This window comes from Nesoenas mayeri (genome assembly GCF_963082525.1).
Source record: "Nesoenas mayeri genome assembly, chromosome: 3".
Classification (NCBI taxonomy): Eukaryota; Metazoa; Chordata; class Aves; order Columbiformes; family Columbidae; genus Nesoenas; species Nesoenas mayeri.
Genome location: NC_137544.1, coordinates 19,907,947 through 19,924,446, shown reverse-complemented (window position 1 = coordinate 19,924,446; position 16,500 = coordinate 19,907,947).

Sequence of the window (16,500 nt, the reverse complement as noted above, 5' to 3'; positions counted from 1 at the left end):
TTCTTTTCTTTACAAAAATACTTGTAAAAATTAAAATATATATATTTAATATGAGCCTTTCTGCTATAATCCCACAGGCATATGTTTTAGCCCTATAACATTCAGTATTTTCACCAGTACTTTGGAAGATTATACGCTGCTGAAATATGCAGGTAACACAGAAATTAAGAGGGGTAAATTATGCTGGAGACAGACCAGTTACATATACTGGCCTGAGTCATTTGGCAGATTTGACTCATGTGAAGAACATGACAATGTCAAGGTCCTGTACCTATGAACAAAGAATGTGGGCCATGCATGAAAGACCAAAGCTCATCATTGGTAAGGCAATATCAGCCAGGAGGACCTGGGCAGCCAGATGAGCATGAGGGATTTCTGTGCTGCTGTAGCTGAAGGGCAGAACATGATCCATAGCTGCAAAACCTTTAAGGCTGTATTAATTTTCCAGGAAACCACTGAGGTATTCAGATACGGTCAGTAACTTCTAACAATAAAGGGCAAGTTTTCATCGAGCCCTCATCTGCTTTTCTGTTTGCTTTCCCAATAACCTGTTGGAGAATTCAGGTTTTTACAGTACATAGATTTGAGGCTATGAGTCCCCTCATAGAGTTAGCTGAGACTAAGCTTCCAAAAGTTTCACAGTCACCACTGGTCTCCCTGTCTCAAGATATGCTCACATAGCTACCATAAGGGCTCCCTCAGGGCTCCCAGCAGTGAGGGATGTGGAGCTTTGGGTCACTTTGCAACACAAATGGTGATTTTTTGCTCCCTCGTGGGGAGGTAGTTCAGCATTTTCTTCCCTTGCAGACATGTAGTCCTCAGAATGATCATTCTTCTTAAAATTGTCAGGGTATCTGAACTTCTTGCTAGAAGCATGGAGGCTGAAAGGTTCAGTCCCAAGTTCCAAAACTTTCAGCTCAGACAATGCTTGCTTAGTAAAGGAAACTGGTTTCCCTCTAGCCGTGATGTACCAGAAGTATAGGAAGTTAAGAATTCTGTGATTCTAAGAGCCTTAGATCTGGACTTGCAAAATTTTTCCTTCCCAATTTGGTTTATTCAAAATAAAAAACTGGATTCTCAAATACTCTCCAAAATTGCCGAATGCTTCCTCAAGGTAGAGCATTCACTGTCTATACTACACAAAGGTAGAAGGTGATCACTTATGACTTTAAAAATCAACGGCAAGTACTAGTATATACTAGAATTAATGCATAATTGTTATTGCCAATCAAGTATGTTGCTAAAATTATTAAAAATCTCACTTTTTCCTAATCAGTAGTATTAGACATACTCGTAATGTGATAAAAGTAAAATGTTCAAGACAAAAATTGTGATTTCCTGAAAATGCAATGAGTTGATTATATACAAAGACTGCAGTTCAAAAATGTATCGCCTTGTGACTATCCAGTTACTCAGAAAAGGCAGATTTTCAGTCAGCCATGATCCACGATTCAAATTTCTACAGGTAAGATTATTTTACTACTTTTACAGCCAATGTTTGCTCAGCTTTTATTTTTATAACTTAAAAAATTTACATTATTCTATGTAAAAGTTAAAGTGAAAGGATTTAAAGAATTTCTTTAAAATCTAATATCTCAAAGAATGGAGGAGCTGACTAGGAGAGGTGCACTGCTGGACCTCATCCTCACTAACAAGGAGGATCTGGTTGAAGTGGTAAAGGTTGAGGGCTGCCTGGGTTGCAGCGACCGTGAAATGATGGAGTTCAGGATCTCCTGTGGCAGGAACAAGATAGCAAGCAGAATTGCAACCCTGGTCTTCAGCAGGGCTAACTTTGACCTTTTCAAGCAATTCCTAGGGGAAATCCCATGGGCAAGACTGCTTGAAGGTAAAGGGGCCCAAGATAGTTGGTTAGTGTTCAAGGACTGTTTCTACCAGGCCCAAGATCAGAGCATCCCGACACGTAGGAAGTCAAGGAAGGGAGCTGGGAGACCCGTGTGGTTAAACAGGGAACTGCTGGGTAAGGTCAAGTGGAAGAGGAGAGTTTATAGATCATGGAAGGAGGGGCTGGCCACTTGGGGAGAATATAAGGCTGTTGTCAGAGGATGTAGGGAGGCAACCAGGAAAGCTAAGGCCTCCTTAGAAGTAAACCTGGCGAGAGGGGTCAAGGACAACAGAAAGAGCTTTTTCAAATACATGGCAGATAAAACTAACACCGGAGGCAATGTAGGCCCACTGATGAATGGGGTGGGTGCCCTGGTGACAGAAGATACAGAGAAGGCAGAGTTACTGAATGCCTTCTTTGTCTCTGTCTACTCTGCCAGAGGCTGTCCTGGGGAGCCCTGTACCACTGACGCCCCAGAGGAAGTCAGGACAATGGAGGAGTCTTCCTCGGTTGATGAGCACTGGGTTAGGGAGCAATTAGGCAATCTGGACATCCATAAATCCATGGGTCCAGATGAGATGGGACCTGAGGGAGCTGGCTGAAGTCATTGCTGGACCGCTCTCCAACACCTTTGCCAAGTCTTGGGAAATGGGAGAGGTGCCTGAGGATTGGAGGAAAGCAAATGTCACTCCAGCCTTCAAAAAGGGCAAGAAGGAGGACCCGGGTAACTATAGACCAGTCAGCCTCACCTCCATCCCTGGGAAACTGATGGAACAACTTATCCTTGGTGCCATCTCAAGGCATATCAGGGATAAGAGGGCCATTAGGGGCAGTCGACATGGCTTCACCAAGGGGAAGTCGTGCTTGACCAACCTCACTGACTTTTATGAGGGCATAACAAGGTGGATGGATGATAGCAGAGTGGTGGACATGGTCTACCTTGACTTCAGTAAGGCATTTGACACAGTCTCCCACAGCATCCTCACAGCTAAACTGAGGGAGTGCGGTCTGGATGATCGGGTAGTGAGGTGGACTGTGAACGGCCTGAAGGAAAGAAGCCAGACAGTCGTGCTCAATGGTGTGGAGTCTAGATGGAGGCCAGTATCTAGTGGAGTGCCTCAGGGGTCAGTACAGGGGCCTGTATTGTTCAATATATTCATCAATTATTTGGACGAGGGAATAGAGTGCACTATCAGCAAGTTTGCTGATGACACCAAGCTGGGAGGAGTGGCTGACACGCCAGAAGGCTGTGCTGCCATCCAGCGAGACCTAGACAGGCTGGAGAGTTGGGCAGGGAAAAATTTAATGAAACAAGGGAAAGTGTAGAGTCTTGCATCTGGGTAGGAAAAACCCCAGGTTCCAGTATAAGTTCGGGAACAATCTATTAGAGAGCAGTGTAGGGGAAAGGGACCTGGGAGTCCTGGTGGGCAGCGCGATGACCATGAGCAAGCACTGTGCCCTTGTGGCCAGGAAAGCCAATGGCATCCTGGGGTGTATTAGAAGGGGGGTGGTTAGTAGGTCAAGAGAGGTCCTCCTTCCCCTCTCCTCTGCCCTGGTGACACCACATCTGGAATATTGTGTCCAGTTCTGGGCCCCTCAGTTCAAGAAGGACAGGGAACTGCTGGAGAGAGTCCAGCGCAGGGCAACAAAGATGATTAAGGGAGTGAAGCATCTCCCTTATGAGGACAGGCTGAGGGAGCTGGGGCTCTGTAGCTTGAAGAGGAGACTGAGGGGTGACCTTACAAGTTTACAAATATATAAAGGGTGAGTGTCACGAGGATGGAGCCAGGCTCTTCTTGGTGACAACCAACAGTAGGACAAGGGGTAATGGGTTCAAACTGGAACACAAGAGGTTCCACTTAAATTTGAGAAGAAACGTCTTCTCAGTGAGGGTGACAGAGCACTGGAACAGGCTGCCCAGGGGGTTGTGGAGTCTCCTTCTCTGGAGACATTTGAAACCCATCTAGATGCCTTCCTGTGCAACCTCATCTAGGTGTTCCTGCTCCGGTGGGGGGATTGGACTAGATGATCTTTCGAGGTCCCTTCCAATCCCTAATATTCTGTGATTCTGTGATTCTGTGAATGAAATAAAATATGTCAGATGTATTTCCCACAGTTAAAATGCTTCTTCTATATTCTCCTAATCAAAGAAACATGACCTGGAGAAAACTGTAAACAGTTTACATGAGCAATGTATATCATATATAGTACTTGTGCGATCTTCCTAAAAAAACTGTAAATAGACTTTCGACTGTTCTCCTCAGAAAATAACAGGAAAATCCAAATTCTAAAGTACCTTTTTCCGGATGTCTCTGTATCCCAGAAGCAATTTGTTGTCTAATAATTATATTTGTCAGTTATGGCTCCTGATAATCTGAATATGTTTTTAGAAGATGGATATGTTTTGTGAACCTGTTCGTAAATGGGACATTTACCAATTACTTCAATGGGTCCCCAAGTATCTCACTATATGAAAGTCAGTAACTATACTCCTATACTGACCTCCACTTCCAAATAATAGAAGAGGAACAAATCCTGACTGAAACCAACACTGTGTGAAATAAATAAGAAAATAATATCCTAGATTTAAACTGAAAGTACAGGACATGTTTTTTCACAATATATCTATTAATTTACTTTAAGAAGCTATTTGCTGTTTTCTGCAATTGTCATTAAGTTTGCTGTTAATCTGAACTCATGTAAAATGACCCAGAAGAAAGAAAAGGCAATTCTAAAGATTAAGTAGAAAGAAGATGCAGAATATATATTAACACAAGTTAACTGAAAATCTGGACTAAACTAATTTAAAGTTATTTAAGACAACCAAAAATATCAATGCTTAGCATATGATCCCTACCACGGTACTTAAACTACAAAGTTATGGCACTATTTCAGAGTTACATTAAGATAAGACTGTATCTGTCCTTACAATTCTCAACCTCAACCTAGAATGATCTAGCATTTAGGCACTATGTTGTTTTTTTTTCTTTCCAATAAATTTGTATTTTAAACTATTCAACCAAAACATCACCACAGATGTATAGATTCATTTGCAACCATCAAACAGAAGGGAGAATGAGGTAAAGATTCTGAGGAAATAAAATGCACAGATCAAGTAGACATAAATGTGTTCTCATAGTCTTGTAAATTAATTGTATTCTAGGATACGATGACCTCATTTGTGGATGAAGGGAGTACAGCAGATGTCATTTACCTGAGCTTCAACAAGGCTTTTGACAGTGCTGTTGTATCCCCTTATGACTATATTTGCATAGTCAGTTCTTTAAAATCAGTTCTTGATATTCCAATCCTCTTAATCACATGCTGGCTATGACCGCTCTTAACAGAGTAGAATAACATTCAGACTCATGGTTTTGACAGAAAACCAGTCTGATTCTCCCAAATATATTTAATGCACTTGTTTCTGATTGTAAGATCTACAAGACAAAAGAAAGACAAAACTGCAGGATAGAAAGTTACTCTAAGAAGCTACTGGAATGCTTAAGGAAAAGTCGGGCAGAAGGGAAAGCAATTTCCCTGTCATTTCAGGCCCTTTCCACCACAAACACAAGTGTATTCTGGGCATTGACATGTGAAATTTAGTTCAAATATTTTATAGCACCCTTTTCAAGTAAAAAGGCAAAATTTGTATAAGAACTATCACATTTGAATCTTTCCCTCAGGATAACACCAGCATACAACCATGCCCTCTTAGAGTAAAGTTCCAGAGGGATCTGCAAAGATGATAGAAGTTACAAGTTGAGAGTATATATTACAAAGCGACCAAACAGGCAGGAGAGCAAATTAAGGACTAGAATATAAATTGCTCCTTTGTCCTCTTCCACTTGTGATGAATACACAAAGCTTTTATTGATATCAAGGAGAGTCCTTCTTGCTGAACAACAGGAGAATATATCCTTAGGACTTGTCCTCAGACTTTGAGTGAGAGTCATTCTCCTGCTATAAAGCACAAAGGGAACGCAATCCTTCCATTTTCAGAAGAGCACTGCAGGCAGCAACCAAATCTGTAAATGCAGGCCAGAATAAGCAGAATTTTGGTTAAACTTACAAGTTCACCATATATTCTTTTTGTGAGTAAATACTTTTGGGATTCATTGAATTACTCTGGTCGGAAGGTAGGAAACACTTTCAAGCATTTGTCATTGGCTGTGTGTCAGTGAGAGTGGAAAAGACCCAAAGTGCACACAGTTCATTCTCCTATTACTTTTTTTGTCATTCTTAGACATGAGGAGTGAAAAAGTAGGTGGAAATTAGAGGTAAGGAAAAATAGCACTGGATCTATAGAACTTCTGTCTTGGGAGAGAAGATATCCTTTCCGTAGCCTGCGTTTTCCTAAAGATGCTTTGGATATGCTTAGCGAGTTGGCTTTGGGATATAAGCTGCAGTAGAAGCAGAACTTCCATCTGGAAAAAGAGATGCAGAACATGTCTACACATGACTTCAAGAAATGAGAAGGAAGATTATTTTCTTTATTCTTGTTGATTCTGAATGAAATTTACACAAAGCTAACTAAATTTATTCTAGAAATTCTGGTGGCATGGGGCTACATCCCTAAAAATAAAGACATTATCATATTTTTTATCCGATAGTCTAGCAATTGTTAGTGAATATGTAAGAAATAGTTTCCCAGTCCCTCCATCTTCTGAAATCAGTAAAACCCATGTGAAAAATTTCTCATCCACCATAAGTCAAGGCAGTTTGGGGTGAACTGTCATCAGCCTCACTGCATGATGATGGTCTCTTTTGCAGAATTAGAATTAAGTATCAACATCATTGCTCGGTGTTACAAATCACCAAGCCACTAATTATTGAGTCAGTCTTCTTATCTCAGTGACTATTTCAATGCTTCAGCTTAGCACTTTGGAAGGGAGACAAACCCCAAAATCTCTTGTAGCCTAGTGGATACAGTACTGTTCTGAGGGACAGGCGGCCTGGGGCAGAGATTTGGCTTTAAACCTGGATCACTTCTCACTTTGTTTTGCTTTCACTGTAGACATTTGATGATGCAATGTTCTAGTTCAGATAAAAAGTTTTGTTTCAACTTAAAGCAAAACTTTTTAAAATTTTATTTAAATTTGGGGGATTGTTTTTTGGTGGTTTTTTTTTTTGGCTGCTGAACTGAAAAAAAACTCCAATGGTTTGTTGATATACCAATATCAAAGACACAACATTTTCAATTCTAGCATCTCAAAGCTGACGAAAGTCTAAACTTGGCTGTGAGGATGAAAAAGGTCCTGCAGAAAAGGCCTGACAAGGAGAACCTGTAGGATTTATTACCTAAAAATAGAGAAACAAGGGGATAAAAAGAGCCAGTTGAGTGTAAATGGTTGGCTGGTCATGGTCTGTGCCTGAGCAGCAGTTTGTCCTACTGTTAAGCTCCTTTCTCTTTCCTGGGTGGGGACTCTCCATGTGTCCCTGGCATCAGCAACCGGAGCGAGCATGGGTTTGAGAGTGAATGTGACCACCAGCAAAGATCAGGCTGGACAAACCGGTGAGCAGGTGAAGTGTCCTGGCATCAGGGGGTTCGGTGGGTCCCCAGGTGTGAGCCCGTTTGTCTCTACAGGCAGGAGCACAAGGGTTGGCCATGGGGTGAAGGTGTCCCAGCCAGCTGTGCACAGGGGTGATGGTCTGCACCAGCGACTGGAGCAGGGCTGCAGCTGGGGGGTTCCTGTGTACAGATGTTGGTAACTGGGGCGATGGATCCAGGGGCAGCTACTGGGCAGAGTGTCTGGGACCAGCTGCTGGAGGGATACACTGTGTATATATGGAGACACATACTTATATACATTTTCATTAGTGGCTCTGCAACCTGCTCATTTAGAGAATAGTATGAGGCTGTGGATGATATCTGTGCCCACGTGAGTGCTCTGAGTGTCATTCCACAGTATAAAAAAGATACAAAGCTACTGGAGGGTGTCCAGAAGACAGCTATGAAGTTGGTGAAGGGTTGGGGCGGAGCAGCTAAAGCCACTGCATTTGTTCAGCCTGGAGAAGAGGAGACTAAGAGGAGACCTCACCACAGTCCACAGCTTCCTCACAAGGGAAGAAGGAGAAGGGGCGGATGCTGAACTCTTCTCTCTGGTGACCAATAACAGAACCCAAGGGAATGGCAGGAAGATGTGCCAGGGGAGGTTTAGGTTGGACATTAGGAGAAGGTTCTTACCCAGAGGGTGGTGAAGCACTGGAACAGGCTCCCCAGGGAGGTGTCACGGCCTGAACAGTGTTCAAGAAGAGACTGGACAACGCCCTCAGACACATGGTGTAAACTGTGGGGTTGTCCTGTGCAGGGACAGGAGATGGGCTCAATGATCCTTGTGGGTCACTTCCAACTCAGGACACTGTCTACCTATCTATATCCACCCAGGATCTGTGTAACCAGACGTGTACATATGCATTTATGTACACATGTAGTATATACATGTGCTTTGTGTACCTGTGCCTGCTGGGCATGCATCTTCAGCCTTGCTACTGATTGGACTTGGGACCATGGAGCAGCAGCAGCTTCTTCTCTTTTTGAGCTGTTAGATCTGGTATGATTTATCTTCCACTAAAAATCCTGTTCCCAAATACAGTGTGTTGAAAACTGACAAGTATATGACATCAGAAAGGTTACTTTTCTAATTCTCAAATTGAAGTATGGCAATTTCTTATATTTTGTGCAGGAATAGAGGCAGAAAAGTAATTTAGCTCATGGCAGACCTAAATTTATTGATTATGGAAGGAAACTGGTGAGAAGAGTGCTTTAAAAGAGAAAATACATTAGAAATTTTGGAAATTAAGAAGCCAATAAGACTTACCGAAATCTGAACAAATAAATTTCAGTGACATGAAAAAAATGAAAGGTATTTCACAAAAGATTATTAAATCACTTTCACTCCTCACACCTGCTACCTGCCAATGGTAAAGGTCCAAATTCCTTTAAAAAGAGGCATGATGCTGTGGGAAATAGTCTTGGCAAACAGGAACTAAGCTAAACTTGAGTTCAAGTTACAGAGCATGCAAGCACATTCATTTCCATATTTATTGCATTCCAGTCCTGCAACTCATATTTTATTATTCTATACTAGTGAGCAGTATCTAACACCTCACAGATGGCAAATAAATGTGCAACTTCAACTCCCTTTTAGAATGGATCAAGTTAAATCCATTTAAACTAGTTCTGATGACAATTCATCTGTGTTTACCTTTACCAATGATTGTAAAACTACTTGCACAGGTCTGATGTTTTCTTTCTGGATCAATGGATACGGAAGTTAAATGTTTTGCAAGATGGAAATAGTTTGAGGTGTTCTGAGATACCTCTGAGGGGCTTCAGTGACCTCTGTCCTTATCCGATCCCCAGGGAACTGACTGTGGTTTGTACTCATCAATGGCTGTGGTTCAAGGAATGAGGGTCATATTCCATGAAAGAGTTAAATTTTGTATGTCATAACCTACCAATCACAAAAAAACCCCACAACTAATATAGGATACCATGGGGCTCATAAGTAACACAAAATGTTTTGTTTTCACTATTAGGCTTAAACCCACTAGCTTAGGGAAGGCAGGCAGGGTAGGTGCACATACAGTCTAGTTCATCTTTGATACACGTGTGCAACTTGTGCTGACACCAACTGCCTGCACATCCTGAGGTGTAATGTGTTTCAAAAGGCAGGTTTACATTCAACTCATAGGATTTATCACTGAAGACTAATTTCATAGGAGTCTATGTTCTGAACAAGCACCAATAGCTAAATACAACTTCACTTCATATAAATCTTATAAGTATATATAATGGTCTTTTGGATACAGCATGCCTAATGGAAGTTTCCATATTTCTATTTGTCTAATATTTTGTGTGTAAGTTTCTACAAGCACGTATTTTATTAGCTGAAATGTAACTACATTTGAAGGGCCGTAACCCGGCCTTTTCTGTAACTCATACAATATATTAGCCCTACACACTTTAAAATTATCATTAAAATCCTTGGAGAATAAAGAACAAGCCAAATGTGGGACACTTTAATAACCCTCACCAATATTGAGGAACACGAACATGTATAGTGCCTATTGTCACACACAGAAATAAGACCACACAATAAAAAACTGAAGCACAATCATAGAAATTCAGGTCAAAGCGGTCGTAACTTCAGTTTTGGCTTTGACTTTGAATGTCCTAATGACTGTAATCACAATCACACAGTGTTTCAACCTCTTCATTCACTTGAATCACCCACATTCAAGTCGGGCCCAGAGGCCCTTTGATGGGGGAACCCAGAGCTGTGCCTGCAAACAGCTGGGAAAAGAGCGCCCAGCCCTGCAGAAACATCGACTCATGACTCATTCCCACCCTTCAGCCAGAAGCACAGAGCTTCTGGAGAGCTGTAAACCAAAAGTTCATTATGGAAAATTAGAGGGGAAAAAAAAAAGAAAGAAATTCAACTGTCCCGCTTTGCTCAGCAAGTTTCACTTCCAGATCTGCCACAGCAAGCAGCACACTCACCTTCAGCATTTCTGAAGAAAAAAAATCAAGGCTGTTTGCATATCTAGTGCATTTTTAATTGGGTTGGGGTTTACCCTCCAGAACTTATCTACATTATCTGAGACTGTAATTAAATTGAGGAGTCTATTGGTTTCTCTTAGACTAATTCACTCTTTCAATAGGGAATGTATGAAAATACAGCATTTTCTGAATCCAAAGAGGAAATAGATCAGCTTTGAACATGCAATTTAAACATATTTAGTACTGACGTGTATTCTGGTTTTCACTGAGAAGCATACACAGATATGTATGATCTAAGATGCCCACAATGAGCTTTTGTAGAAGCCAAGTCACCAAATCCACAAATAAATATTAGTATGTCACACATGCAATTTGTCTGCTTATAAAAACTAGGATATCAGATTTTAAAATCTGCTTTCTAGTACCCAAAACTCAAAAATATGCCACAACTAATTCACATGCAAACGTTTGCTGATCCAGTATTATAGCATCCACTGTAGACAACAGTAATATCTTCACTGGCTCTGAATCAGACTGACGACTATTGAAGACAACTATAAGCGTTTGAGAACAAAAAAGACTAAAATACCACGTGAAACGAAAGCATTATTGAAAAGATGAGTCTCATGTTTCATGTTTTCATTTCACAATTAAACATAAGCTAAATCTAGTGGGTACGTACCATACAAAAGACAAGTATTTCAGGTAAAGAGGAAACATTTATTAATTAAATCCTCTTTTTAATGCTATAAAAACATGCGAGCCTTGTAGTTTAGTAAATTATCAGTCTTCACATTGAAAGCAGCACAGTAAAACTAAAAATCTTAGTCTGTTAAAACTAGCTAATTGTTGTTGCTGTTAAGTATACAGATGGGCATCCCTTCTTCCCTTTTCACTACTGCACAGCAACAAAAGCTCATTTCTGGTTTTAGGTTTTGCCTAATTGCAGAGATGGCAAGGGCAGTATTTCAGAACTACACGGAATCAGAAATGTTTGCTGCTGTTAGTGTGCAGACCATTATGCTTATCAAACGCTATGTTATAAATAGCTTGCAGCTATTAGAAATACAACAACTAGCTGATAAATTAATAAGACAGACAAGCAAAATATCAATCACGGCACTGCTAACATAATTATCATAAATTAAACACGATCACAGATTACTGCAGCTGTTGCATAAAACAAGAGCACCTACTTCCGTTGTTCGATAACTTGCATAGTTTAAACATAAAAACTATACTACACAATGCTCAAAAGATACAAGGAGACCACAAGGAAACAATAAAGAATATTCACTGGTAGTTTTCTACCCAAGACTTGTTTAGAGCAATTTCTGGGGTTAAAAACAAACAAACAAACAAACAAACAGCAACAACAACAAAATGCCCAGATGGATACGAATGTGTAGATTAACATGTGCAGCAAAAACCCAGCAAGTGTAGTGATAACTACTGCATAGTGATCTAGTGGCCTATAGAAGGCCTGTACAAGTGCTACACTAAAACAGACCCATTATTACCATCATACTCAGCAATTTCAGTGTTTGCATGAGTTTTGGAATACAATTAAGCTGACATAAACCGTGCCCCTTTAACTCCTAGAATCAAGAGACAGAGTGGAAGTGATTTTATTTTAATTTCTTAATATATATTTATTATATTTTTCCATTTTCTTTTATTTCTTGCCATCACTATGACAGCAAAGCACCTGTAAATTCTATTATTATAATTAGAGATTATATTAAGCAAACTGAAAAGCACGTTTATTCTTAAACAGGCACAAAAGAGACTTCTTGCTCCAGAAGCTTATGCTGTCTGAATAACTTTTAAGGTATAGAAAGAATATTATTCATGTTAAATAACTCAAAGCGGTCAAACAAGACTGAATAGGTAGAACTGCCCATATTGAACCCTCTGTTAAAACTTTGCATTCTAACTTAATACAGTTACTCAGATAACAGTGAGACAGATTAATTCTGTTCATGTTTGTAAGATACCGGTATAAAAGAATGAAAACTGAGACTTTCAAAATTATGTCTCTGCATCCTTAATGGCAGTTTTGTGACATATTCTCCTATTATACCGCCAGCAACACAGGACCAATGGTGTAAAGATTTCACCTCTGTGATTCATGTTGTAAAGATGGGAAACTGCATCATTAGGCTTTGACAACTAGGTGAAAGGACTGAAGTGAATTCTGCATAAAAAGAGCTCCCTTTTCATCCTTCAGTAACAGAGGTAAACCTAAGAAGATTTATAGAAGTATGCACGTGCCTTATTTGACACACACTCTGAAAGAGTTGATCTGATGCAGGCCCAAGTCAGCGTTGGAGAGTGCAGGTGCTTCCCTGTCTTATGGGCTTCTTTTCTCCCCAAATTCCATGTTAAAGTCCTTAACATTAAATTTAGGATCCAAGGCAGAATTTCTGAGGAGAAAATATATCTTTAATATAGTTATTATGCTGTCTGGATGAGAGAATGTTTCTTGGCAAAGAAACTCTTCCATGAAGAAAAGGCATTCTGGCAACCAAGGACATTGAAACAGGATATCCAAAGTTGCAACTGTTCTTTCCACCTATGGGAAAGGGCCAGGGCCAGCAGCAGAAGGAGAATCTGCCTTTATAACATTTGCAACAGCAAAAAAGCTTAGAGCTTCTAATTTTTGTGATTTTATGAAGTTGTGACAACCTTTTGCGTAAACCAGTGGTTGACACGTCTGCAGAAGGCCTTCAGAACCAAAAAGGTCAAATTTTGTTCAAAGATTTATAAAAATAATTAAACAAGCACCACATATTACAAAGGTATAATGCAAAATTATTTCTCCGAGCTGCACATCCTTAAGAGTTGATACATCACGTCAGAGGTCACATAACAGTATTATATACACAGAAAACTAAATTTGAACTTGCATGCAAACTCAGATGCTGTAAATATGTATATATAAATGTAGATGTACAAATGAACAGATAAAAATATATGAAAATATATGTCATCTTCCTAACAGATGACGTAGATACACCACATCAATGTGCTGAAAGTAATGTATGGCTCTGCTCTGTTCTATTAGATCACACTGGCCTACAACGCAACCTAATATGCAGATCCTTGAACTTATCTCACATCCCACTAACATGAAAATTGAGAACATTCATTTGTTTAGACTGTAAGGCTTCCAGGGCAGGGCATATGCTTATACAGCATTTGGCAGAACAAAGTTCTGGATTGTGATTACAGGCCATATGCACTATAGTACTACAAGTAATATGTGCAATAGGCACGTACATGTAGATTCATGTTTTCAAGGCTGAGCAGAGATATTTAGCCTAACAGCTACCTAACACCAATGAAAAAAGTTAGGTGATGTATACCCCAGAAGTACTTCCCATGAAAACATCCTACTGTTTTCACACAAACAGAGAAGAAAGCCACAAGAAGCAAAAATCTCACTGAAAATTGGCTGAATACAAACACTAGAGCTTGATATTATAGCTGCCTGAAGATATATAAGGACAAAAACATAATGGAGAAAAAGAGTTGCAAAAGACACAGTAATACCCATAGATTTCTCAAAAACAGTGTCTTTCTGTTTAACTCAAGGTAGTATTAGTCAATCTAGAGGAGAAAAAAAACTAATATTAGCAAAAACAAAGGCAAGAATTGCATCTTCATTATAAGTAATGGAATTACACAGATTTCTCTTCTTCCTTACTAATTGTGCATTCTCAGCAGAATAGGAACTGCAGATGAGAAAAACACTGCAAATTTTGGACAGCCATTAGATTTAGTGCAGTTAACCCAGAGGTTAAATCACAGCCTTAGCAGAACACAGCACCTCCACAAGTCTTTAACATTTATCTTGCGCAATACCTATCACTTTACGTTTTTCAAAGCCACAAATATTGCAGCTTCTCTTTGCAATCACAAGACCTGCAAAGATTCTTGTTTTAAATAGAAGTTTAGATTTTTGTACAGCTGATGCTACAAAGAGCACCTTTCAGAAAATAACCTCATATTATTAATGACCATTTTTCTGTAAGGCTTTTTTTCATGCTTAAGACACAGATGAATGTTCTTCCTATAACATCTCTGTTCCTTTCTTTCAAAGCTCTCCAAAGCTGATCTACAAGAGTATGTTTATGGGATTAGCTGACATTGCCTACCTACAGCGTGCAGTCGCAAATCTTTAATTACACCTAAGTCCTAGACCTTGTGTTTGGTATTGGTGAGGCAACTAAGAGTTCTGAGAGCCATAAAGTAGGACGTTAAAGGTACAGGAATTTAGATGTAGCTTAAGCTCTTCATACTTAAACCGTATTTTCAAAAGTGTTACTCATACTTATTTGAAATCACTGAGGACATCTATAGATAGTTGCTATAATAGCAGGTTTGCAACTACTCTCTCTGCTGTTCTTCCTTCTTTCTTGAGTTCATGGATCATACTCTCTTGTGAACTGGAGCATAACTAATCTGAAAGGGAACTGTCTGTTAATCACACTGGGTATCTCCAAATTAAATTTTCACATCCCTTTAGTCATAGTGTCCCATTCTCTGTGTCTTTCTGGTTGAAAAAAAAATAACGGAGTGTCACAGGACCAATAATTTCAAAATGCCATCAGATATTCCTGTTACAGCATAAAAGGAAGGAGTGAAAACTAGTAGTAGAGGTTGCAGAAAACCACAGAATCAGTGCATTATCATCACATGCTACCTAGGGTTATCAGTGCGATTTGAAAAGTAGCACTGAGAAAACACAGAGGAAGTAATACTCAAAATGGTTGTCCTTCTATCTGTTTCTTCATGTTCATTGATTTTCTAAATTATTTTTCACCTTCCATTTCATTATCTCTGCTGGATGTCTCTGTAAACACTCACTGTATTTGTCATGCATCAGCTGCTCGCGAAGAAAATTAAATGGTTAAATTTCTGACTTTTTGTGGAAAAGATACACATATTTTAGATTCTTTCGCTAAAAAGTATATATTTCATTATCAATTCAGGAACCCACTACAGTGCTGCAGGTTTTTGTTTGCTTTTGATTAAGAAAAGCCTTAAAAGTGACAGTGATTAAAATTACTGTGTGAATCAGTTACATACTTACAGATTTTAACATCTTTACTTTTAATGTCATTTTGACTGAGACATATGTGCATATGTGTCTGTGTATGCATGTGTGTGAATGTATGCGCTTAGTTGCATGTGTGCCCCTTCCATTAGGTGTATTTATACCACATTCATCTTCATGAGAAAAGTAAAACTGGGTTTAAATAAGAAGTAAATCTGAAACCTAAATCCCCTAAAATACAGGTTTTAGAATGGAAACCCAGATAGACCAACAACCACACTGGCGTTCACAGGCACCATGGTGATGTCTGCTTTTTCAGGCTGCACAGAACTGTAACACAGCAATAGCTTCTGTGCTTTATTCCTCCAGGTTTTCAGGTTTCCATGGAAATGAGTGGGAATCCCAACACAAGGGAAATATAACAGGCTATCCATCTCACACCATGGTGCTGGATCTCTGAACAGCTGATACATGAGGCACTCATCAAAAGAATAAAAATACACATAATACAATACTACACATAATGCTGGAGCCAAAGAAAACAGTTATGACTGCGCCTTAAAGGAACACATGTAAACTACTGCCCTAGTAGATAAACAAACTCTGCAAGAAAAGGCTTCACACATTTTTGAAGCTGCTCAGCATACAAATACAGGTACTGTATGATGTTCCAAAGCTAATTAATTGAGCAAGTTATAGCTAATTAAAGCAGAGCCTAATTTTCCTATTGTTGACTACACAGATGGTGAATTAAAAAGCATCTACCTTCTGAATTGCAATTTAAATTATGTGTGGTATTAACATTCTACTAACACTAATGTCCAAAGACGCATCAACTGCTGCCTTAAAGAACGGATAGACCATTTGCAAAAAATTGCCTCTGTAGCAACACAATGCCTTTATTTGAATTTTGAGGATACATGCCAGTTCTTCTGCCCTTTTTTGCATAGAAGTGGCAGGGTCACATGATATCTCCTTATTTGCTATTCATATCTAAGATTCACGGAATGGTTGGTACAGTCACATAAACGCTTTTAGTGTTAATGAACTGTTGAAAAATAGAACCAGCATAGTCCTTAAACTTCGTTAGAT